Source organism: Stegodyphus dumicola, chromosome 9 (assembly GCF_044657685.1).
Source record: "Stegodyphus dumicola isolate Sdum_Otavi_A_Nest chromosome 9, ASM4465768v1".
Taxonomy (NCBI): Eukaryota; Metazoa; Arthropoda; class Arachnida; order Araneae; family Eresidae; genus Stegodyphus; species Stegodyphus dumicola.
This window is the reverse complement of record NC_140776.1, coordinates 183,606,627-183,634,289: the sequence shown is the minus strand read 5'-3', so window position 1 is coordinate 183,634,289 and position 27,663 is coordinate 183,606,627. Positions and strand designations below refer to the sequence as shown.

Below are 27,663 nucleotides of genomic sequence, written 5' to 3'. Positions count from 1 at the left end.
TAATTTGAATAACTAGTTATTTCATGTTTTGAGTCTGCACTGTCAGTTATCTCTTTTCGTTTTCCCGACAGGATGCAAATTAGTTCGCGTGTATTTATAATGAGGTTTATGAGATTGTTAAGAGACAGCGTTTCTGCCTCTTCAGGCCCCGTTACTAGGGTTTTTATTCTAGATAAGAGTTCTCGTCTTCCGCTTTGCATTATAATGGCTGATAATTGAAATAGAAGCCGGTTAAGTTCTGAGCCAACTTCGCGTTAAAATGCTTTGTGTAGGCCCGAGTTCGAATCCAGGAGAAGGCATGGATGTTTGTAAATGTATAGTGTTGGTGCGGCATGGTGGTACTCTAAATTTGCAGCGAGCCGAAACTCCTCTCGTGTGGTTTAGTGGAGGGATGGCAGACCCGTACCCCCCGGGATGCTTTCCATCAGAAATGGGAGCGGAACTGAGCTAAATCGTACTGTCACCTGAATGGTGCTCAAGGCTGTTGCCAATGGCAGGTGTAATCTAGCCCTCCTTACCGCGAAGATTTTCGCGGGCTTGGGCTGAGGTTAGGTTAGGTTATTTAATTATGGCATAGCCTCGAGGGCTATCTGCCTAAGGGAAGGGATGTCTTCGTGGAGAACTTTCTAAGGGAAACTGGCTCGTATACACGTTACACATGGGGAAACCACGAAAACACCAGCTCGTTCGTGGGATTCGAACCTCTGGGCTTGAGCTGACTACGTCAGACAAGTGAGAATAAGAAACAGCAACATCAGCAACATACTTTCCCCCATGCATAACTCTTATACCAGGCAATTTTCCTTAAAAAATCCTCCACGAAGGCATCTCTTCCCTTAGGCAGATAGCCTTCGAGTTCTTTGCTATAATTAAATTATACAAACCAAGCAAAGACTCTGTCAATTCTTCGTTGCAGTTTGACGCAGTATTTACACGTTAATGTCGCAAAAGAAAGAAAAGAAATTTTTGCGAAGGAAGTGAAAGAATTTTTACAAAAATGTGCGATAGTAATGATCTCAAGCATAATTTCTGGCTACAAAAGTCGTATTCGTAACATTGTAGTGATATCGAAAGCGAAAAGAATGGTTTCTTATCAACAAGACTAGAAAAAGAATTTCTGCTTATGTGAGAAAACTATACGATTTACACCTACTTGTCGCAGTTGCAACACAATAGTTCCCAAGCTATTGCGTTTATTTGTCAGATTTGAGCAAATATCACAGTATGCGTTTTCTTTGAAAAATGATAAAAATAAAATTTGAAGATAATGCTAAACTCATATCTGACTATTTCCTTCTAAACGTATATGTTAAATGTTCATTCACACAATGGAAATATATGAAATAGACTAAATTATAGTACTATGGCAATATATGAGATGAATTCCATCATTGACTAAGAGGGTAAACCATTTTGAGCATCCAAAAAAGCAGATAATTTTTCGGATTTTTCTCCCACTTTAAACTTTTTACACTTTTGAGATCTAGCTGGTAACAAAACGGAATTAAATTTGATTAGTAATATTTAAAAGAAACGTTAAAAATTTTTTTTTAAATCTGAAAATTTTCAGATTTTATATTACGTCTAAAGGGGCGTTTTTTTAACTGGTGTGCTACCTTTATTTATTAAATATCATGTTCTTCGCACTTAAACCGTACATTTCAATTCAACAGCAGTATCACAAAATAATTTAAAAAGAGCATATCTTTAAAATTTCCGATATACAGTCTCGAGCGCTGGCGATAAATTTTTTTTTTTTTTACAGTGTTGCCATTGCTCGCTTTGAAATCTTTGAGTTTATTAATCAAAACTTCGTTAAAGGTTTATAAAATATAATATAAATAACAAAACAAATTCCAAATTAGGGCTTTCAGATGCCCGTATTCGTGCGGAAGACTATGTTATGTCTCTAGGTACCATTGTTTTTTTACAATGCGAGAAACATACATACATTCATGCAGATTCTTCATTGTTTAATTGCTTCAACTATAATGCAGAGCTCTAATATTTGCTGGCAACAATTTGAAAAGTGAAACGCCGTTTATAGTGAACAAACGCAAAATGCCAAAACGAAATTAACAGGCCTTCTGGGTAAATGTCTCCTTTGGGCTAAAAATATAAATGGCGCTATAAAATTCGAAGTTACTTAAAAAATTTAGTTATGAACTTATACAGTTTGGTGTTCTTTGGTAGCATAAACTAAGTCCAAACTCTGTGCAGAAGTACAGAGAATTCTCGCTGTGTCTGAAGATTATGACAAAGCCTCACGAAGGTTTAACAAACCTTTTTATTAAATCAGAACTGGAATATAAATGCACCTGTCGTGCTTCAGAAAATCAGTCAGCCACTTGTGGTAGTGTAACTTAAAGTAACAATCAAATTCAAGCTTTAAAAGTACAGTGGATGGACAAAAATATGGAAACACCTTGTGAAATGCATGTTTGAAAAGAAAGATCGATTTTAATGAAATATGTAGGTGGCGCTGGCATTTTTGACTACTGACGCCACATATACAACTTCGTAAATGTGCTACACAGTTCAGTTGTTGTCGGAGTCCTGTTATGTGAGGTTGTCATTGCATTATGTCAGAGTTAACAGACTTCGAACGTGGGCAAATTGTTGGAGCACGTATGGTAGGTACTTCCGTAAGCAAGGTAGCCGAGGTGTTTAGTGTTTCAAGAGGTACTATATCGAAGATTTATTCCGCATATTTAAAAAGCGGAACATCATCTGCTAAATCACAGCGCGGACGAAAGTGTATCCTGAGTGATCGTGACAGACGATCATTAAGGGGCAATTGTGACGAAAAATAAGAAGACCCCAGCTGCAAAAGTTACTGCTGAAATGAATGTTGTGTTACCGAACCCTGTGAGTACCAAAACAATTAGAAGGGAGCTTCATAAACAGGGAATTGCTGGCCGTGCTGCAATTGATTAGCCACTCATCAGTGATGCTAATGCCCGTAGCAGGAAAAGGTGGTGTTTAAGTCATAAAGCCTGGACTATAGAGCAGTGGAAGCGAGTAATATGGTCTGACGAGTCTTCTTTCAAATTGTTTCCCACTTCTGGCCGAGTTTACGTCTGGAGAACGCCATCTCAAGCCTATAATACAGACTGCTTGTTGCCAAGAGTGAAACATGGCGGGGGTTCTGTTATGGTTTGGGCAGCCATATCGTGGTTCTCTGCTAGCCCCATGATAACTGTGTCAGGGCACATGACTGCCAAGACTTATGTGAACATTTTGGCCGATCAAGTTCATCCCATGGTACAAACTTTGTTCCCCGATGGTGATGATGTCTTCCAAGACGACAAAGCCCCTGTTCACACAGCTCACGTTGTCCAGGACTGGTTTTCTGAGCACGAGGATAAGTTGTCCCATCTCCCCTGGCCACCACAGTCACCAGACCTGAATATTATCGAACCTTTGTGGTGTACATTGGAACGGAAAGTGCGTTCTCGTTATCCACCGCCAACATCGTTATCTGAACTTGCCACCGTTTTGCAGGAAGAATGGTATAATATTCCCTTGGCAAACATATAGGAACTGTATTTATCCATTCCAAGAAGACTGCAAGCTGTTTTGGATGCCAACGGGTTTTCTACACCATATTAAGCAAAGAAACATGTTTTTTAAAGGTGTTTCCATATTTTTGTCCAGCCCCTGTAAGTTTAGTACTAAAAAATTTCACAACTGATTTAACGCAAAATTGGCTCAAAGTTCTCACTGGCTTAACAGTTTAAATCTCGGCAACTATGATGCAAAGCCGAAGAATACAATCATATTTGAGCTAGCAAAAACCTAGTAACATTTTCCTCGAGAGGCAGAAACACGTTTGTCTTACAGTGTGAAATCCTTATCTTAAATACTCTTAACCTAATTTGCGTTTTGGTAGGAAAACTGAAGGGAGAAATGACAGTAAATATGTAAATCATAGTAACTGATTAGATTAACATAATGGAACCTTACAAACTGTGTAAGATTTTTAAGAACACTGACATTAGAAAATACATTAAAGTCCGTAGAAAAGATTTCCTGATCATACTGCAAAGATAGACAAAGGAAAATTAGCGTATGCTAAACTTTTTAACCATAAAAAGGAAGTAAAATACCTGGAAGACCCATAATGAGATGGTTAGATGATATTTAAAATTATTTAAAATTTATAAATATTCAGAACCGAAATACCACGGTCAAAAGAAGAACATAACGAAAGAACGCTCTGAAGAAGGCCCTGGTCCACTAAGCCATTGCATCTCTGATAATGAAGTTAATGAATTCACAAGTAAAATTTCAGAATCTTTTTAGTCAAGCCTTTCTATGGATAGTAATCATCATTTTAACTTTATTATAAAATCATAAGTTAAAAAATTTCAGAACAAAAATTATGCATCGTTTTTACAAATTCCCGATTGTGCATATGAGGATTCTTCGTGTATAGTTTCGTACTGGTACTTGAAGAAAATAAAGTACTTGTAAGCGTTTGGAATAAATTCATGATCGCTGATGCAGCGATTCTTATGATTAAAGCTCAGGGTGAGGTTAAAAGGTTAATGCTAACTCAAGATTATGCATTTAAAAAAATAATAACATGATTCTTGATAACATTAAATATGAAGTACTTGTCGATGAAGAGATAATATCATCAGATCTGGTTTAAATTTATTTATCAGGGATTGTAAGCATAAAGTGGAAGAAAATAGACAAGAACGATATAAGATACAGAATTCTGTCTAGTCAAGAAATTCTTAATTGAGTAACTTAGCACAAGCCACTCACTATAAGAGCGCAAAGACGAAAATGAAAGAGAAGTACAGTATAGGACTGCTTAATGCGATCACGTTTGTGTGCGACTATTTTGATAGCATTAATTAAATGATAATCAGGGCTTAATTTCTAAAATCAGAAGAGCCGAAGACCTCTGGAAGGCCGTCAAGAAGAATGGGAAAAATAAATAAATAAAAAGAAAATCTGAAAGGTTTCGGATTTTAAATTACGTCCAAAGGTGCGTTTTTTAGCATTTTGTGTGTTACCTTTATTTATTAAATATCATGTTCTTCGCACTAAAACCATAAATTTCAGTTCAACAGCAATATCGCGAAATAATTTTAAATTGAGCCCATCTTTAGAATTTCCGATACACAGTCTCGCGCGCTGGAGATAAAAATGTTTTTCTGTACAATGTTGCCACTATTTGCTTTGAAATCCTTGAGTATGTTAATCAAAACTTGAAATCTATAATAAAACAAATTCCAAATTTCAAATTTGGGCTTCCAGATGCTCATATTCGCAGTAGTCATTCAAAACTGAATGGCTCTAGGTACCGTTGTTTTATCACAATGCGAGAAACATACTTATGTTTATGCAGATTCTTCTTTATTTAATTTCTTCAAATATAATACAGGGCGATAATATTTGGTGGCAACAGTTTGAAAAGTGATATAGCCTTTTAAAGATTTTAACGCAAAATGCCAAAACGAAAACAATAGTACCTCAGGGACAAAGCCCCTTTGGACTAAAAATAAGTAATAATTAAAATAAATTCTGGACTTACAATTAAAAAAAAAAAAAAAAAACTAAGAAACAGCTCAGCAGCCTCATTCTGAGTTTAGACTGTAAATATACAGTACAACGTACGATTTCAGTGAGGGTGGGAACTCCTTTTTCCAGCACTCCAATGGAAAAACGTAAAACGAAAGAACGTTACAAACAATATGTGAGTATACAAAGGAATTTTAATGGAGAATTGTAGCTCCGAAAATAAAGAGTCAAACGCTTTCTGACCGCGATGCCCTGCAAATATAATTCTAGCTGTTAAGCAGAATGCGACTGGGCAAAATAAAATTTCCCCCGAATCCGATCCGATGATAACATGCGTACAAATGTAAGATCTGCATAAGTGACAATTTTTGTACCCCGTATTTGGTTACATATTTCAAGTCAGCAGAAGCACTGCAATGAGAGGTCACTAGCACTGGACGTGAAAGGCCAAGGCAATCATTGTTAATACTTTCGGGAACAAAACATTTTATCAGCTTTCATAAATTTATTGCACTGACTGGAGAATGAGCCTTTGATATGCAGATGGGAGCTTTTCTTTCTTTAAATATCTTAACCTCCGTCAAAGTGTTTGTTCCCAGGCATGAATTCGGAAATTATAATCGATTTTAGAGTTATATTTATTTAAAATTAAAATTTATCTGCTGAAATTGTGTTTCACTTTCATAAAAGAAGTACTGGAGCCTTTTTATTTAGGGCTTCGGTGCACTCCGGCTTGAATTAAGATTTACCTCAGAAAGTGAAAAGTACCGGAGCCAGGCTCTGGTGGGCTGCGGCGCAATTTAAACTCTGACGTTAATATTTAATGACAAGAAAAATATCGTCCAAATCAACAATAGACTTTACCTAATTTAATGTAAGTAGAAATATATAAATATTTGAATACTAAATGACGAGAAAAATATCGTTCAAATTAGCAATATAATTTAGCTAATTAATGTAAGTACGAATATATGAATACTTAAATATTAAACGACGAGAAAAATATCGTTCAAACCAGCAGTAAAATTTAACTAATTTAATGTAAGTAGAAATGTATAAACACTTAAATATTAAATGATGAGAAAAATATCGTTCAAATTAGTAATAGAATTTAACTACTTAAATATTAAATGATAAGAAAAATAGCGTTCAAATAAGCAATAGAATTTAACTAATGTAATATTAGTAGAAATGTATAAATACTTCTTTTCACAACATTTTTAAAGATAGCTGTGGAGTCGGTAAGGAGAATGACCGACTCCGACTCCCTCATATATATATGTGATGTACCAGCTTTAGTCGTAGCTTAAATTATCAGACGATAAGTTTAAAAAAAAAAAGGATCCATTTATTATTATTCAGGAGAAATAGCAGTTAAAAAGTCAGATATCCGGAGTAAATAAAAAAATTACTAATAACTTTTTGTATGAAGTTTACTGCATCGTGACATTTAAGAAACAGCCCCGATATTCCTTTTGCGAGTCCTTTTATAGTCTCTGGAAAGGCAGAGCTTCCAAGAAATGACGTCAGCCTCCAGTTCGCTTTAAATATTTCCAGAACATTCTATAACTGTACGTGTAGAAAAGGCGGGAAAAACAACTTGACTACGGGGCTGTGGATTTAATTCCACGTACTTTCAAATAAGAGAACGTCGCCATTAAAAATGAAAAGAACATACAGTTAGAATTTTAAGTGTATTCTTGACTATAGAATTTTATTATTACATATATATAATAAAAAAATAACCATTCTGATAAAGAAAAGAATTCGTACAATATAGCTATTACACCCACCTTCTTAAATATCGCTTCTTTCACCATGGCTCAATTAAATGACTATTTATTATTCCATTTCTATCTCTTTTCTTTTTTCCCTCAAACAATTTTATTATTACATATATATAAACATATACGCATAGGTTACAGCTTATTTTTTAATATAAAAGAAGTAATAGATGCTACAGAAAAAAAATGATGGCATAGAAAATTATTTATATTAATTAGAATTTATTATTAAATGGAAAAACTGGCATTAGTTATTTCTAAGAAACAGTATAGCTTCGGAAGATATTCTTTGTTGAAGGGCCATAGATGGATTTGATAAACTTCAGAGCTGAGAAGAGTCTTTCCACACTAACCTAAGTAGGAAGAAGAGCTGTTACTGTTAGGAGTTAACTTTTCAGGATATATTTTTATTAAGTTCTAAAAGAGGTGTCTTGCAAGCGCAATCATATTTCTCTATTTCTTCAAAGGCCGTGTAGAAATCTTGTTTGTATTTTTTCATTTTTATATCTAAAGGCTCTTGGTTCTTTGTTTTCATTCGTTTTGCCTTAGCCTTTTCAATATTATCCAAAACTATTTCTTAAAATATAATTCATCACTAGAAAAGGATGATAGAGACTCAATTGCAATGTCTGCAGTTTGACTCTCCTGATTCGAATTTTCCAATTGTTCTGAGAATAATTTCATTCTTAATGAAAATTCATAGGTGGCTTTTTTTTTTTTTTTTTTTTTTTTTTTTGTCTCTTTAATTTGTTCGTCATCCAAGAAAATTCGGTGTTCAGGATCTACATATATTGAATTCAGCAAGATCTCATTGTCTAGCAAACTAGCTTCTCTTTTCTTTATTGAAGAAATGATTCCTTCTTCAATAAACCCTCCATTTCAGAAAAAAGAAACATCCTATTCTTCCATTCTCGTCTCCTGTCAATTCTTCAGATTGCAACTTTTTCGTGGTGTAGAAAGAAGAGTTTCCAATTCTGTAAGATCATTCCACAGTCTTTCTGTTAGTGAAACATTAGGATTATCTACTTCTTCTAAAAAACTTCTTAATTCTAAAAACTCTTTATCACAAAATATGTACTTTCTTATCGCGTTGCTTGATCAATAAATGCTCCTTTTCCTGCTCGCTTCCTAAGAATGGCCTCAATTTTGGGAGTTCTTGCTGCTATTGCTGCTTACCTAAATTTACCAGTGAGATTTGTTAATAAATGAATCAGTTTAATTGCTAAGGGCAAATATCACATTCGTCCTTATATTTATTTATTAATATGCAAATAAAATAGAAATTAATTATTTATTAATGTATACAGTCAGTAAATAAAAATAATAACACAGCTGTCATTAATTTTTTCAATTCATTTTAATTTAATTTCAAAAACTGGAGTCGGAGTCGACCTGTTTTTAGCGACTCCTTTTACCCCAAAATCTGCCCGACTCCGATTCCGACTCCACAGCCCTGATTTTAACTAGGAAGAAGGTCTTTACTAGTGGATGGTCTGGAAGCGTTATGCAAAAGTTCATTTATGAACTGTGCCTAAAGTTTCTAGAAATTATTTTCTTCAGAAAGATGCTTTAGAACTTTTTTAATGGATTAGTGGACGGTCTGGAAACGTTATGTAAAAGTTCACTCATGAACTGTGTCTAATGTTTCTAGAAATTATTTTCTTCTGAAAGAGAATTTGGAATTTTTTAAAATTTGGATTTGGAGTCATTTAACTTGGATTACTGAAAGCTGCCGGCAGATATCTTCTCAATGAAAAAGAAAGGCCGGTACCGGATCTTTCTCGAAATCAACCGAGGGATTAAAAATCTGAGTTAAACTAAACAAAAGTTTAATTTTTTGCCTAATTTTAAATGGTTAACTAAAATAAAAGAGAAGCAGCTTGTTGACTTGATCTCTTACTGGGTGACATTTTTCTGTTATCTGACAATTTTTAAAATTTAATTTGACCTGATTTTGAGGTTTCAAAAATGTATTCTGTAACTCTTTGATAACATTAATCGAACTGTTGATCACAATGAGCAGTTCGGCGAGTGAATTCGCTAATCATACTATAAAAATAATTTTATGAAAGGTGATCTATGATATCAGAATAATGAAGTATGGTATCACAATAAGCAATATGTTTTCATGCTTTCCTATGCAAGTGGGCTAAATTTCGGCAATTCGATAACAATATCCGGCTGATAACATTAACCACGATCAGGGGGGGGGGGGGTAAAGGCAGGGTATCGAAACATGCAAGATAAGCTTTTAATCTGCATGATTAATAGACTGAGTTCGAATAAAATGATATCATAGCTTTGTGCAGCATCTTCCAGGTTTAAACCAAAAATAAAAAAACGACTACATAGATCTCAGCAAACTGGGGAGGGGGGAAAAAAAGCATGAAAGGTTTTAGATTTCAAATTAAGTCTAAAGGGGCGTTTTTTAACGTTCTGTGTGTTACCTTTATTTATTAAATATCATGTTCTTCGGGCGTAAAACATAAAATTTAGTTCAACAGCAATATCCAAAATAATTTTAAAATCAGCATATCTTTAGAATTTCCGATACACAGTCTCGAGCTCCCTAGAGATAAAAATGTTTTTTTCTGTACAACGTTGAAGTTACAAATGCTGAAAGTCATTGCTTGCTGAACACCTCGGTCAAAGTAAACTGTTTGACTTTCCTTGCCCATTTTCGGGAAGCCAAGTCCCGCTTCCGCTTGGCAATGAAAAGTTGCATGTGGTCACATTCGGGTTGACGCTCCATCCACTTCAGCGCAGCTTCATGGCCGGCAAACGCTTCACTAGCTGATGGTCCCGGTGGCGTAATGGCAGACCGCATATTGAGTTGAACAGTGTTAAACGAATGTCGCACACTGCGCATGCCCAGAAAACAATTTGGCGTAATTACAATGTTGGCGCGATTTGAAAAGAAGATAAATACGGTATATGGTAGATGTACCGCCATCTGATTGTAAACAAATCTGGCGTTTAAATCTTCGTAGGGTATAATGTAAATGTAAATTGATTACTGTGTTAAAATACTATTTTTTGCTGTGCTGAAATTATTGCGAAGTAATGTGAAGCAGTGTTTGCATTCAAAATGTAAAATATAATACCTATGAAATTCTGCACATTCCTTTGGAACTGTACAAATTTTCGTTCAGAAAAAGACTGAAATTTAGGATATATTAGTTGAAAATTTATTCATTATACTTTTAAGCAATAAAAACAATTCAGGATTTACCATATGTTCCATTCGTACATACATAAAGAAACACTGAGGAATATAACAAGTGCTTGCAAATAACACTGAAGAAATTTTACAATTCCTTAATGCTAGTTATTAAATTCTTTGAAATGAGAAAATAAAAGCACGAATATACGCTAACAAATTAAGCGAGATACTCCAGTTTACAATTACTGAATTATAACATGCAAACAAATTACATTTAAATAACGAATTATTACGAACATATGTTGACAAATATTAAATGCACTGTTATTGACAAATTGCAATGAAATATATATTAGAAAAATAAGCAAGTGCAATCGGTATGGACGTTAAAATAACTAATAAGCAAAGTTCCACAACATTACAGTTGTAAACATCATTCGAACACACTCGACAGCCATAACGATCACGAATAAGCTAGCGTAGGGTTGCTTAGTCGCCAATATTTCTCCCCGCGCCAAAGGTACACCATCAAGCATGCGCAGTAAGCGAAATTTGCTTAACATTGTTCAACTCAATGTGCGGTCTGCCATTACGCGTCCCGGTGTCTGCTTCAACTTCGATATTAAGGTCGTCTTATTCCTCGACACTTTCATCTCTCACACTTTTAATAAGTTTATCACTCATAATTTCAAACCTAGGGTCTGACGAATCACACACCATCCATTCTGTTGTATCCTCAGCACTAACTTCTGAACATCCATACCATTTTCCAAAAGAATGTTTCCTAATCCCTAAAGTGATTCGTCATCCTCATCTCCTCCTGTCTCTTCCCTTTTCTTTTCCTGAGTTTTTCAGTTTTCTCCTTTTCCTTCTCTTCTTCAGTTGATTCTGAAAAATTCTGAAAACGATTCGGATAGTCGCAGTTCGGATAGTTGGAGTTGTACTGTATAATATTTTAGTTACAATATGGCGGTGATATCTAAAACGTGAATATACTTTTTACTTCCTTGTACGAAGTAAAAAGGAAGTATTGTAATCGCGAAAAGTTTCAGACAGCATATTTCAACGAAAATATCCACTTTGACCGCTTTCGAATGCAATTTAACGATGTTTTTGCGTGATATCTGTACGTAAGTACTGAATAAAAGACTCTTTTTCCTCCAAAAAAAAAAACTAAAAAACTGCTTTAAAATGAATTCTGAAGAGAATTTTTCGTGGCGTCTGTACGAACGTATGTACGTACGTGCGTACGTACGTATCTCGCATAACTCAAAAACGAGTAGCCTCAGAACGTTGAAATTTTGTATATAGGACTGCTATAACGTGGAGATGTGCACCTCGTATTTTGGTTGCAATCGGCCGCACCAAATGTATCCACTCTGTTACCCGGCTCAATGATCTCAGTTTCTTTACTCTTAGATGCTTGTAAATTGTACATTTTTTGCTTTAAAAATGATTGAATTATGTTGTTTTTATCTTCCGGTTAAGGATTTTATACCTTTAGTAAATCTGTGTGCAATATTTTTAGAATTATCAGCAATTTTAAAGTTGTTTAATTGCCGCTAAGCCTGTTTTTAAAGGCGGCCATTGATGTTTACATTTGAAACAGGAGACTAGTAGATTTGTTGCCAATCTAGAGAAACTTAGCTTCGCAACAACAAAGATAACGCATTCATTTATTATTTCCAGTTAAATCATGCTTAATTCTTTCTGGAATTTTTTCGGGGAAACAAGCGTTTCAGATTTACTTCGTAATTTTTAATATAGATATTTTGAGTTTTTATGTATTTTTGCCTTCTCGCGAAGTGAGAACTGAATTAATTCAATGAGAAATACTCAAGCGTCTGTGAAAAACTGTTTCTGTTTTGTTTTGTTTGCTTAATTTCTTTTATACATAGTTCTAGCTTTATTATAGTATTTGAATAGAACATGTGGCAACGATTCGATAATTTTTTAAATGATATACATTTTGTGCATTCTGAGTTATAATATGAATGAAATATAATACTGTTAGGTAAACCTAGCGCCAGAGTGTCGCTATGGTAAACAAATTGAATTTTAAAGAATGCATTTATTCTATTGTGGTTTATGCGCTTTCGGCGAAGTAGGTTTAATTCAATCTAATAAGTTTAAATAAAATGCAAGAATAAATGCGTATAAGGAAGTCATGTCGTGTACACATCAGATTTTTTTAACTAGAAATCCGTGATAACGGTTTCTCGAAATTTTCGATTTCCAATTAACAATCAAGATTAAAATATTTTGAGTGTCCTATACTTTAAATGAAAGAAAGGAAAAAAAAAAACAATAAAACACTTTTAAGGAGAGGAGAAGATAGAATTTTTGACGATAAATATAGCAACGAAATGTAATTCGAATAAAACATAATGCTCTAAATAATCCTGAAAATAGCTAACTGGTACTGTCATTTTCAATAAAATATATTTATAATTTTACTCACTAACTTTCTAAAAAATATTTATTACTAATAATTTGTAAGTTTTCCCTTTGTCACTGATAAACAAATATTCTGTTTAGCAAATGAGTAACATCAAATTTTCTTTCGTTTGCAGTATATTCCAGAATTCAGAAACATTTTTCTCTTCTATACAGAAATTTACACAGATCAGTACTTTGGCTTATCTGTTATCCAGAACCCTTTCCTCCTATGTCCTGGGCTTTGGGGTATAAAATACACGAGCCCTATTGCTACTATCTAAAAGGGTAGCCTATGCTGACCAGGACGGTAGTGGTGTCAGACATCCAAGTGGGTAGCTTAAATGGCCAGATTTTGAAAGGTTTAAAAAAAATTTCCGTTCTTCATGGTCTTCATGCACTTGGAAGTGGTGACCCTGGATGGCCGGTTCAACGATGCGGCATTTTAAAGAGATATCTTTAAAAAGTTCATCGCCTTGTTAGATTGGTTGCGGCAAGTGCGACATATGTTTTTCTTTCAGAAGTGCTTTTGATGCGATCCCACCTCCCTCCTAATAAAGAGGTAAAGGAGTAAATCCGTTTAAGCGCTATATGAATGGCAAAGCACGTATAATAATTGCTTACTGATCAAGCATAAATCCTGGTCGAGTGAGGATGTGCAGAACACGACTTCTTATATTCGCCTTACCTTAATTGCTTCCATGTAATTTTTCCGAAGTTAGAATTTTATTCATTCGCGGTCCAAGGTTCATTCATTAACAATGAGTGCTTACTGGCTTCAGCTTCAGGCAAAAGTTGTCAACAATTTTAAAGAATTTCCATCGACTAAAAATGAAACAAAAAAAAAAAAAAATCCTAAAATTTGCGAAATCAATTGAGGGCAGATATTTTCAGATATATGCTTCTTCTATATCTGAAAATATATTTATCGAGAAATCATGAATGAAAAATTGGGTGACCTTATAACACCAGTCGACAGTGAAGCAGTAATAGTGAAGAAGAAAAAGACCTTTAGCTTATAAAACAATCAAAGGAATTGTCGAAAGAGTGAGTGAGTGAGAGATTATGACGCAAAACCAAAGATGATTATAGCGCGCCAAACACGAGATGGGATGATTACAAATGATGAAATTAAAATACAATAAATAAAAACAAGTAGACAAATGTACCAAATCCACAGAATGAAGTCATATAAAAGTTAAAAGCACACATTAAAATTCAAGACACAGTCTTCAAAACAAATAACATTAGGTAATACAATCCAGTCTCTTTTTAAATAATAAAATAAATTACAATTGACCTCTCTTCCGATTAGGCGGTCGAGAGGTAACTCACAGCTACTAAAATATTTCTGGCGAAAACTATTAAAACATGGACACTCAATTAAAATATGACGAAAGAATTGTCGAAAGACACCCAGGAATCGTATGATTTTGCAATGGAAATCGATTGAAAGAAGAAAAAAACGCTTTATGAGAGGAACTGAAAAACTCCGCGTTTCTTACCGCGAAACTTCTAAAAGAGCGTTGATTCACGTACCATACATAAACACGGTGAAGCCCGAGTGATAAATTACAAATCAGAACACATTACTAACATTAATTAAATTAATAAAACGCTTCGCAGTTACTTTGAACTTCTTCTCTCAAACAGATAAAAATAAAGGAATAATGCAAATTTGTTGAATGTTTAAATACGCCATCATAAAGCAAAGGGTAGAAGATGAAGAATAGTTAGTTTTAATGCGTCCAGTCGGTTCTGAAATGAAATGTCTTCTTGCTCTGATTCCGTTTAAAGGAAGCATAGTCTAATAAATGCCAGCTTTGTTAGTCAAATTTCAGTTCGTTAGCAGTATTTCAAATTCGCGATGAGATTAATATTTACTTTAGATTTAGTCTCCCTCTTCTATCCACATACTCTCTTAAGCATGCCTGCATTCTTTGCAGTTTCTAGCATAAAGAAGTAGTAACTTAAAAAATCTGCGGATTAACCTTCTCTCTCTCTCTCTCTTTTTTTTTTTTTTTTTTCTTTTTCTTTTTCTTTTTTTTTTTTAGAGCCCAAATCCCTCATGACTTACTCGTACGGCTTGCTAAATTATACAGATCTTTTGCTGCACTTTACTTAAACTTATTTTCACGAATTATTCTAACTTAATTAACCGATCTTGCAAGGCAAGTAGAAAATGACATAAAAAACTGCCAATTTTGAAATTAAATATCCCGGTCAATTTTTATCGCAAGGAAGTCAAAGCTTCTTATTATTTTATTTTTCCATAACGAGTATAAAACTTTCCGAATATATGTGTAGGAATCCGTAGATCATATTAAAAGTTGAATTTCGCTATTTGTCGAAAATTTCTTTTAACTTGACTTTGCCGAAAATGAATATTTTCGTCATTTCGAGCACATTTGTAACTGGAAGTATATGACTACGACAGACGATTGCGAAGGTAAAAGCCGGGTAAGCAATTTTAAGCCAGATAAGAGGAATGTGTATATACATATTATACGCGTTTGGTACTGCCGATTGCAATAAAAAAGGGAGGTGCACAGCTAGATGTTATAGCACTTTTTTCAGTCGCGACCCCTTTTTATCACCGAGATTTTTTCGCGACCCCAGAAGCCCGTAATATTTACGAAAATTTTGAGGGACCACATAAGCATTGCGCAAATCCGACACACGCGTGAGTGAAACTGTCAATTTTTTCACTTGCACTGTAATATACTATTGCAGTTTTAGGCCATTAACTTTAATTTCTAATTTTAAGACCTAGAACAATGTGAAAATTTTGAATAAGTAACAGATGAAATGACAGCGTCACATGCAAAGCAAGCAAAATGAACGTTTATATTCTAAAAAGAATGCACCGAAACGTTTTCGTTTCTTTCTTTGTCTGTATTGTCTTATCTTTATCTATTTTCAAATACATAGTAAAAATATTTGGTAATAGTAAAATTATTATAATACATGAAAGAAATATCAAAACTGATAAAATTTTGGCGACACCCTGCTGCAGATCCCCCGACTCCAATGGAGGTCGCGACCCACAGTTTAAGAAACTGTGTTATAGCAATTCCATATACAAAATTCCAGCGTTCTACGGCTAATCATTTTTTAGTTATGCGAGATACGCACGTACAAAAGTCACGAGAAAAATCCATTTTGAATCCATTTAAAATCCATTTTACAAACCGTTTCGGAAAAAGTCCTTTATTCCGTCCGCACATACAAACGTCACTCAGAAAAAAAAAAAAAAAAAAAAAAGTGGATGTTCCCAGTGAAGTATGCGAAATATTTACAAAAAAAGGAAGTAACAAGAAGCACAAGGAACATTAGGAAGGATTTCGCACAAGGAAGTAACAAGAAGGCAATACATAGTTTGTCTTCAGTTGAGTATAAATAGACAAGATCGGATCAGATAATTTACTTTCTACAGAATATTACAACGATGAAAAAATAACACACACATGAGAAATATAACCACGGTTTGTTTCCAGAAGTTATTGGAAAAATACAAAAGTGCATCGAAAAAATTGTCTTTATTTACCTTTGGTATATAATAACGCAACGAAACAAAAAAAGCTTCCAATGATTCGCTTTTAGTTGTTTTGCTGTAGAATTATAGAAAAAACATCAAACAATTCTTTTATAATGATAATTCATTATTAATTGTAACAACATCTGAAAGTATTCATCATTCCGTATAACATAAACCTAATTATATTTTTAATTGAAAAATTAGAGAATTTATTCCTTTACTAATTAAGTAAAATTAATTACATACGGATATTTCAGATGGTTCAAAACAATGCACAAAACCACCAGTTGTTTTATCTCGCCCCCTTTCTGAACGCGCCCGGCAATGAGCGAATGTGTGTGTGTGTGTGATTATGGCAAAGCCTCGAGGGCTATCTGCCTAAGGGGAGGGATGCCTTCGTGGAGGACTTTCTAAGGGAAACTGGCTCGTATACACGTTACACATGGGGAAAACCACGAAAACTCCCATGCAGCCAGCCCGTTCGCGGGATTCGAACCTCGGACCGAACTACCAGTGTTCAGCGACTTTACCGCTCGGCCGCTGGTGGGCCAATGAGCGAATGAAATTTCCGTCTTTTCCTTGTAACTTCGTTCGCTAAAATACTACGTACAATTCTGATCAGTTCCATATTTACATGGACTCAACGTGAAGGACAAAATTTGCATTTTTTAAATTTAAACATTCAGAACAAAATGCTAAAAAGTTAATAGACATGTATTCTGTTGCATACAATTCTGTTAATTATTATTTAACGTACAATTCTGTTACAATTTCAGAACTGCACTTTATTTTTACTTGACAAAAATCATAAAAATTGCAATTTAAAGAAAGAAATTAATAATACATCCTGAATATGACGTTTAATATTATTCAAATAATAATGTTTTATTTTTTACATATTTATATCATAGAAATTTACAATTACTTAACATTTAAGTGGAAAGTTCTTTACTCTAATGAACTTAAGAAATTAAAAAATACCCTGATTTTGAAGAAAGAAAATCTTGTCATTTTATAAACAACGCTATTTCAGATAAATCACAAAAATATATAACACAGTTAAAATAGTACGCAGAAACATATAATATACTTCTCGTAATACACTAACGAATTTTACGAATTTAGCAAAGATTTCTTACCTCAAAGCTGAGAATTTTTGAACCATTAATGCAGAGCTAATTTTACTCACTGTATAATTTTTACACCACACACAATTAAATATACGATAATTAAATTTGATAAATGGTATTTAAGTATTTAAATTATAGATTGTTAAATTTACTCTTGCATTCGAAAGGAAACTTCTTCAAACATATCAACATGAATGGGAAGAATGATAAATCATACAGAGCAGACGAATTTTGACGCACGCGCGTTAACGGTCAGCACGTGACTCCCAGCCACAGCTTCGATTACGCAGCTTTCAAAGCTGGTTATGAAAGAAGGCATAATAACACTTTCACTGGCAAGGAAAAAAAAAATTCAAAATAACTCTTTAGTATACGAAGTTCGTCCCAGCTGAATTCCTCACTCATCGTTAACTCTCTGATACAGCTGCTCCTTGAGTCATACGAAAAATGTACTTAACCCAAATCTCAAGGCTGTTTCCTGTTCTGATATGAAAAAAGTGCCATCTGGCTGGAAGCGGTTTGTTCGTACAGGAAAAAGAATCATAACAAAAAAGATTACATAATAAAAGAAACAAAATTAAAGATAATGCGCAATTAGTATTGATTATTTACTAAAATCTTTAATGCAGCATTTAGCATTTCTTCATCCTTGCGTTTACGTAATGGCTCACAAAAGAGATCGGGAACTTTGAATTTTTGTATTCTTTAATGAACATAAAAACTAAAATAAATTAAAACAAAAAGAAAGGATTTAATTTTGATTATATATAAATTCAACATTTTTTATAGCAAATAAATTTTCGAAAAGATGAAAATTAAATTCAAAAATCAATATCCTATGTTTAATGAGGAAACCTAATCAGCACTTTTACTAACAGCCAAAAATGACAAAAAGTTAACATTATTTTTGCTTCTTAATATCTTGTAGGATTAACTTCCTACACTTGATCACTTCAATTAATCTTCTGAGCTACTCCACAAGTTTTTATTATTATTATTTTCGCACTTATGCCACTCCTCTTGAATCACTGCTTTCAGTTGCTGCCGCGAAGATATGCTCTTTTTTGGAATTTTCGATTCTAGTTCCTGCCAAATATGTTCAATAGAATTAAGATCTGGCGATTGGAGCTGTGACTAAATTACTTCTAGACATTTATGTAACAGCCAGAGTTCCTGCCAAATATGCTCAATAGAATTAAGATCTGGCGACCAAGTTACTTCTGGACATTTATATAACAGCCGGAGTTCTAGTTCCTACCAAATATGTTCAACAGAATTAAGATCTGGCAACTAAATTACTTCTGGGCACTTATATAACAGCCAGCGTTCTAGTTCCTGCCAAATATGTTCAATAGAATTAAGATCTGGCGATTGGAGTTGTGACTAAATTGCTTCTGGACTCTTATATAACAGCCAGAGTCTAACATCGTTAACAGTAAGGGTCATCAACCTTTCACGCCCGAGGGCCACGTCAATAAATTTACAGAGATCCGCAGGCCACATGTCTGTTAAAAACATAGTGTAGTCAGAAAATTTATATAAAAAAGGGAGGTTTGTTTTGCAAGACGTCAACTGATTCTAAGCACAGAGATAGTATTACAGATTTGCATATATATACATTGGTTCCCAAAAGTCAAATGGAAATCAAATTAAAATATTTTAAAAATATAAAATAAAAAGTATGAAGATGATTGTACAGAACGATGTTACAAAAAGTTACTTTAATTTTAATGTCAAATTTGACATTGTTTTTGCTTGATGAAAGCTTCGATATCCGGTTTAATCTGTGTTGTTGCAATTCGTAAAGTTTCCTTCAAATGTCTGTCTGTCAGCGGTGTTCTTGTTTCTGATTTTAGGATTTCCATTTTACTAAAAAGATGTTCACATATGTAAATACTGTCAAAGACGGAAGATATGAAGAGTGCATATTTACGAATTCCTGGATACTTGTCTTCGGTCACATACTTCGAATAAAAATCAATGAATGTAAGATTTTCAAGAAACTTGCATTTTACTGCAGAGTCACACTGTAGATCTATAAATTCTAATTGAAATTCAGGTGGAACACATATTACATAAGATAAATTACACAAGATAAAGTGAAATTTTTCAAAATTCGTCATTTTCAGAAAATTTTATCTCAAATAATATCAGGCATGTCAATAAAATGTTTTAAATATCAAGAATGGGAATAAAAAGTTTTTTTTTTAATGACAAAAGCTGATAAGGCAATTTTTCTTGAAATTAAAATTTTTTTAAATTCTTTAAATTCAAATGTAAGGCCACTAAAATGCCTTTACCGGGCCACCTGCGGCCCTCGAGCCAAGGGTTGAAGACCCCTACTTTAGAGTATGCTTTCGATCATTGTCATGGCAAAATTTAAAATTATTTAGTATGTTAGGTTTTTGTGCTGACGATGCCAAATTTCGCTTCAAGATGTCAAGGTATGTACTTATACTGATTCATTATACCATTTATAAACTCTATATTATCAACACCGGGAATGTGCCAGAGATCTCCATACCATAACTCCTTCTCTGCCGTGGACTCAGTTTTGCTTCCGAAATTTTTCTTTGGGTTTTCTCCATATCAACACTTGTCCATCTGAGTCGAAAAAGATGTTAAATTTGCTTTCATCTGCAAACAACACTTTTCCCCAGTAGTCGGGTATCTTTTGTTTCATCGATTTTGCAAAAGGGAGTCAAAGTTTTCGTTTTCTTTTTTTTAAATTTTAACTGACATAAAATTTTCTTATTTTTATTCGCCCATAATATCATTCGCATTATTCTTTCCATATAATTCACGAAGCTCCGTAACAGGTTTAGGAGAACCCAGTCTGGATTGTTTTTAATATTCCTTAGAATAAAATCTTTCATTCCATCAGTTAACTTAGAGGGTCTTCCAGGTCTTCTTTTGCTTCTTTTTTTTTGGTCTTCTGTCTCTTATAACTGTAGAAACTGTAGAATTGCTTAAGTTAAGTTTTTAAATAGCCAATTTTTATAATAGGTTTCCTTTTCTTTGATGCAAATCAATAACTAATCTGCGGGTTTCTAACGATGTTTCCTTTGTGACTGAGCCATTGCAAGAAAACATGGAAATTAGCGAATATTTTCTAAAAAGAAAATTCGAATAATAAAAGCAAACGATTTTTAGATTTTTGCTTAGCTTCTTTATCCAAACCAATTCCATAAAATTTCGCTTTTTATTTATTGTAGACGATTTTAATTAGAAATTATGAAAATGTCCGATTAATTTTGTGGTATCTTTTTCCTTGCCCGTCACCACCGGTGGTGACGCCTTGCCCCACCCTAGCTACGCCACTGCCTAGGTTGCATGGGTCCCAGTAAGCTTTCATGTGCGACCCTAACTAGATGTTATTTGCAGTTCTCGCAAACGGTTACAGCCGAAAACATCGCGGAGAAAACAACGCAAGGCAAAAACGTCGTGCTACAAAACATCGTGGGAGAAAACATCGCAGTTCTAAAACATCGTGGTACAAAACATCGTCGTCGAAAATAGAGCGGTTCAAAAACTTGGCAGTTTAAAAACATCGTCGTCGAAAATAGCGTGGTAAAAAATAAAGTATCTACAAATAGGCAGGCATGCTTTTTTCAGGCATTAATAACTGTAAATAGATATTCCCATAATGATTTGTGAGCGCAAAATGGAAAGAAGGATAATTCTTACTTTCATATTTTTTATTAACTAATAAATTTTTCTGAAAAAATAAGAAGAAAACTTAAGCATAGAAAATTAATGCAACTTATAATATTTAATAGAATTTTAAACCGACATAGTTAACTAATAATTGCCATTAATGAATCATTTTTATAAAGTTTTTACTGGTAATTTTTCATGAAAAGTATAATCTATAAGTTGCATTTAATTTTCCATGCTTAAGTTTCCTTCTTACTTTTTCAGCAAAAATTGATTAGTTAATAAATAAAAAAAAAAAAAAAAAAAAAAGTGAAAGTAAAAATTATCCTTCTTCACACTTAAGCTCACAAATTATTATGGGGATATCCATTTGCAGTTATTAAAACCTGAAAAAAAGCCTGTGAACGATGTTATCGTCATTCGATGATTTGTAGACACTTTGTTTTTTACCACAATATTTTCGACGACGATGTTTTTATACTGCGAGACTTTTTGAACCGCTTTATTTTCGACGACGATGTTTTGTACCACGATGTTTTAGAACTGCGGTGTTTTCTCATTGCGATGTTTTCTAGCACGAAGTTTTTGCCTTGCGTTGTTTTCTTCGCGACGTTTTCGTTTGCGATGTTTTTGCCGCGATGTTATTGGCGGATACCCTCACAAACAAAGCTTATTTTTCCAGAAAACCATATAATAACTTGTGGCCATTTAGCTGCCTTCTCCAAAGAATTTAAGAAAAGATTTCAAGATTTGAGAAATATTAAGAATTGTCTGTTGTTCATAGAAAACCCTGTCATACAGAAACAACAATTATTACAAAACTAGTTGCATTGGGATATGCTATTTGAGGAACTCATCGAAGATTTTCTTAAAAAGGTTCTACTGTTACGCATATTATATACACCTACACAGACAGTGTATAGGAAGCCTAAATTACCTGTGCTTAAATGAATCAGGTAATCTTGAGCCGTTCTTTTTCTTTATGACTTTTCCTTTATGACAATTTTTCTTATGACAAGCAATTCATATTTATTTTTGTAGAACGCTGCTTATTTTACAGCTAACACTTACAGATGTTTTAAAAACTTTGTAGCTATTTTTTAATACGAATGGTTTGTCTCGCCAGTATAATTTAAAAGTAGCGTATCTATTTATTCGAAAAAATCCTTATATTTTGATTGCCTTTTATTTCTCCTATGAGGCTGTCATCGTGAGGTGGGTTCTTGGCGTAGTAACATGTGAATGATGTGAGCAATTCCATAATCCTTATCGCTGGGCCCGGTTTCGGACCTCGGAGAAAGCATAAATGTTTGTAAATGTATAATATCTTTGGGGAACTTAGCTTTTTATGAGGATTATAAAAAGGTAATTGATGATTATCGTAGGGAAGGTATCATTAAGAATTCGTCGTCAGATACTGAAGTGTCATATTCTGAGCAGTCATTCTACTTACCCCACCACGCTGTCATCCGCGAGGACAAATCTACTAGTCGACTTCGAATCGTGTTTGATGGTTCTTCTCATGAAGGAGGACAACTTTCAATTAATGACTGTTTATTTAAAGGACTAAACTTGTATCCAAATCTATTTGAAATGATTTTAAAGTTTCGACAAAATACAATCGCCTTCACAGCGGATATAAAGCAAGCGTATCTACAAATTTTGATCGATCCTAGTGATAGAAAATTTACTAGATTCTTCTGGACTGATGATATTGGTTCTAATTCGTATCAAGAAATGAACTTTAGTCGAGTTTTATTTGGACTAAAACCAAGTCCATATTTATTAGCTGCAACTCTGAAATATCATTTTGATAAATGTAAAGAAGAATTTCCTGATACTTGCAAATTACTGTCAGAATGGTTTTATGTCGACGATTTGATTGGAGGCGAAGAAGACTTGCAAGCGGCTTTGAAAATTACGACTGAAAGTGTAGAGATTCTCAAAAGATGTGGCATGATATTACGAAAATGGAAAACCAATTCCATGGAACTGCGTAAGCTGTGGAAAGATGCTGAGTTCGAAATCGATGAGGAAAAGAGCTCAAGTACAGGACTTGACTCACCATCCAAGGTGTTGGGTCTAGTTTGGGATCCAGATGCGGACAGTATATCTTTTAACGTAAAAGAATTGTCAAAATTGGTCAAGAACGGAACTGCTTCAAAAAGGTTTATTCTTCGAGTAGTGGGTCGTATTTATGATCCTATCGGATTTCTTGGGCCTTTCATCATAAAGCTGAAGTGCATTCTACAGGAACTGTGGAGTCATGACATAGACTGGGATGATAAACTTCCATCGTCACTGGATCACAAGTGGCAGTTGTGGTGCAGTGAAATCGAACACTTAGAAGATCTCCAGATTCCTAGATGTTATTTTTCAAATTTGAACTGTAAATTTATTTCATTTGAAATTCATTCTTTTTCAGATTCATCTCTTTTAGCCTATGGAACTGTATTGTATTTAAGAGCTATATCTGAAGATGGGAGGATAAGTATCAGTTTTATTTGTTCTAAAAGTCATGTAGCTCCTCTGAAAGGTCTTACATTACCAAGACTGGAATTAATTGGAGCTTTATTGTCCGCAAGATTAGTCCATCAAGTAAGTAAATGTCTTAAATTTAATACTTCTAGTTATTTTTGGACCGACTCGATGATTACATTATGTTGGATTAAGGGACAAGCTAGTAAATACAAAACTTTCGTAAAAAATAGAATAGAAGAAATTCAATCTTTATCAGATACCAATAATTGGGCTCATTGTCCTGGTAAGGATAACCCTGCAGATATCTTGTCCAGAGGAATTTCTGCAGCAAATTTAGCTACAAACCATCTTTGGTGGAACGGTCCACCGTGGCTAAGCCAATCACCTGAATACTGGCCTACTGAAAGAGAGAACTTAAAATCTACAGACGTAGACTTAGAGCTAAAAAAAGAATTTGAAGGTACAGTGCAAAATAACTGTTTGGTAGAAAATTCGAAATTTATTTTAGATTTAAGGAAATATAGTTGTTTGTTAAAGGTACTAAGAGTAACTGCACTAGTTAAACGGTTTGTTAATAAACTTCAAAAACGACAAACGATTGCAGGTCCCCTCACAGCAGAAGAACTTCAAAATGCTGAAATAGACTGGATAAAACATGAGCAAAACATAGAGTTCAACTTAGAATTGCAGAACCTTAAAAATGGTAAATCGATTCCTAAAAACTCACCACTTTCGAATTTAGCCCCATTTCTCGACAGTTGTGGTGTATTGCGCATAAAAGGAAGGTTAGAACAAGGAGCGTTTACAAAGGATGAAGCTCATCCTATACTTCTTCCTAAGCAGTCTAAATTTACAGAGTTAATTATTATTCGAGAACATAATAAAATTTTTCATGGTGGAGTTACATTTACGCTAGTCAAAATTAGGTCTAGATTTTGGATTCCACGAGGTAGACAAATTATAGAAAGAGTATTAGGTAACTGCCTAATTTGTCGAAAGTATATGTTGAAACCAGCTAAACAAATAACTAGTCAACTACCTAAATGTAGAATTACTGAAAACCCTCCTTTTACTGTAACTGGCATAGATTTCACTGGCCCAGTTTTAATAAAATCAGGAAAGGATACGCCTCAAAAGGCTTACATAACATTATTTACATGCAGTGTTACTAGAGCTGTGCACATAGAATTAATCACAAATATGTCAACAAAAAATTTTATTTTGTCATTAAGGAGATTTTTAGCTAGGAGAGGAAATTGTAAAGTTATCATTTCCGACAATGCTAAGAGCTTTAGAGCCACTAATGAAATTCTTAAAGAATTTGCAAAAATTATAAGAGATTCAAAATTAAAAGATTTCATATCAATAAACGGCATAACTTGGCAATATATTGCGCCTCACGCGCCTTGGTGGGGTGGTTTTTATGAAAGGCTTACACCTGCCCATTTCTTGTTTCCAGGGCAAGAAAATATTTCTTATCCTGTACATTTCGCCGACCTTTTCAGGAATGAACCATTGAACAGGCAGACTTCGACTAGGAGAAAACTGTATCAAACTAATCTTTTGAAACAAATTTGGAAAAAGTGGAAGGAGAATTATCTCCTCGAATTACGGTCTGGGCATACTTTTCTAAATCCATCTCCCGAAAGGAATCTTAAAAAGGGTGAGGTTGTATTGCTGGAGGGGTCGACGAAATCAAAATTTTTATGGCCTATTGGAATTATAGAAGTTTATAAAGGTAGGGATGGGTATGTGCGTTCATGTTTGATTCGTACTTCTCAAGGACTTTATCGAAGACCCGTCCAATTAATCTATCCTTTTGAAGTTTAAAGTTATATATATATATGTTTGTTTCATGTATTGTATTTAATTTGCAATGTAGTTTTCAGTATTAATTTGTGCATATTGGTTTTGATTATATCTAAATATATTATTGATATGTAAATTTAATGTGCTCTTAAAAGAGCACAGGTGGGGTGTGTTGGAACTTTTCATAGTATAGAGGGCGCTGTTGCGCCAAAAGAATTCTGTGTTTTTAACATTATGTAACTGTGGTTCGCCATTGCGATGTGTGTGTATTACTGAGATATATTTTGGTGTTTTCATTAAATATAAATGAAAGATATCGTCATGAATATTTTGTATCCAAATCAAGATCAAATTTACCACTGATGCATATTCGTCGAAACAAAATTAGCGTTCGAACAAGAATCGTCAAGTTATTACTAGCCTTTCGAACTACGCATTAGTATCGTTATTCGCTTCGTAACACTTGCCATTCATCAGCTGCTCAAGGTCTTTGCCAGCGACAAATGCAAATCCTTTTGTCTTGGTCAGCTGAATATGTGGATTTGTTCAGATCAGGAAAATTAGTCAAAACAAAATCCTAACTTTTTACGTTATTTAAATGAACAAAATATCAAAAACATCCAAATAAGTTAAATACAAGTTTTATTTTACTTGATTCAGGAAGGTAAGAGATTCGTTATAACTAAGTTTTACAGCGTTTTATAAGTTTTACAACATGTTAAATGTGATATAAGCGAAATAAACTTTCTTGATTAAGCTAAAACAGAGGTAACCTACTTTAACTCAATTTACATGTCATTTTAGTCAATAAGAAACGTAATCTTATCTAATGGTACTCCTACCTTTGAGCAAATGATCTGCAATTTTATCACAGATTCTGTTTTCCTAGATTTTATTTTTCGTTTGTATACTTATCTTCTATTATTCAGAATCATAGCAAAGAAATTTTAGCGTGGGAATAAAATGTACTTTTAAATCAGTCCAAAATGTATAATTATCTTTAACTAGGTCATCATATCATTATCAATTTCCCTTTTACGAAAACTAAAACATGAGCATTTTTACTTCCTTTTTCGAAATAAAGGAAGTGTTGTAATCGCGAAAAATTTCGGGTACCATATTTCAATGAAAATGAACGACCAGCGGCCGAGCGGTAAAGTCGCTGAACACTGGTAGTTCGGTCCGAGGTTCGAATCTCGCGAACTGGCTGGCTGCATGGGTGTTTTGTGATTTTCCCGATGTGTAACGTATATACGAGCCAGTTTCCCTTAGAAAGTCCTCCACGAAGGCATCCCTCCCATTAGGCAGATAGCCCTCGAGGCTTTGCCGTAATTAAATAATAACCTAACCATATGAACTTTTTTTTTGTACTTTGCGTGACATTTCTACATATGGATAGACTAATGCACTCTTTTCTCCAAAATGGAGTGTAAAATGCATTTAAAATGGAATCAAAAGGGAATTTTTCGAGACGTCTGTACGTACGTATGTATGTATGCATGTATCTCGCACAACTCAAAAACGAATAGCCGTACAAATTTGAAAGTTTATATATCGGACTGCTTTAACATCTAGTTGTGCACCTCCCTTTTTTGTTGCAATTGGCAACATATATGTAATGATAGCACAAATTTGGAAGCATTGATGTAGGAACACTACGACGTGGAGAAACGGAGAAATACTAATGGCGTAGATACTTAATGCTTAGAGCGTCCAACCATTTTGAAGAAGAAACTGTCAAGCCGGATTAAATTCCTTTTTTTATTTAAATTCACATTTTGTGGCCACAATTCACTTGGCACTCCAATCGTGCCCACTTTCAAAATAATCACAATTTTGATATTATTGCCATAGAAGCGAATATAGTAACACATACATGATCGCAGCAAAGCATCTGGCCAAGAGGAAAGCACAAGCAAAAGTGAAGCATCAGTTCATAAAAAGAAGGGAGGGAGTCAAAAGTTTCAGTTTTTATTTTTGGTTTACAATTTGGTGATTGGGCAAGAGGTATCTGCATTAAGCTTTACGTAAGATCGCATGATTAATTTGAATGACGCAGTTTAGACTTATGGCGCTACTTCTAAGACAGAAAGAGGAAGTTCCCAAATTAAATAAGAAATAAAAGAG

The 27,663-nt window shown here is 34.1% G+C and overlaps 1 protein-coding gene across 2 annotated transcripts in view; it reads right to left on the bottom strand.

The window, feature by feature from the left end:
• LOC118204755 (high affinity cationic amino acid transporter 1-like) overlaps positions 1 to 17,986 on the bottom strand; it is a 117,004-nt gene extending 99,018 nt beyond the window's left edge. For both annotated transcript variants that reach the window (XM_085824449.1, XM_085824451.1), the window contains exon 1: positions 17,599 to 17,986. The gene's annotated coding sequence lies outside the window, so the exon portion shown is untranslated. The remainder of the gene's footprint in view (positions 1 to 17,598) is intronic.
• Between the last annotated feature and the right edge of the window lie 9,677 nt (positions 17,987 to 27,663).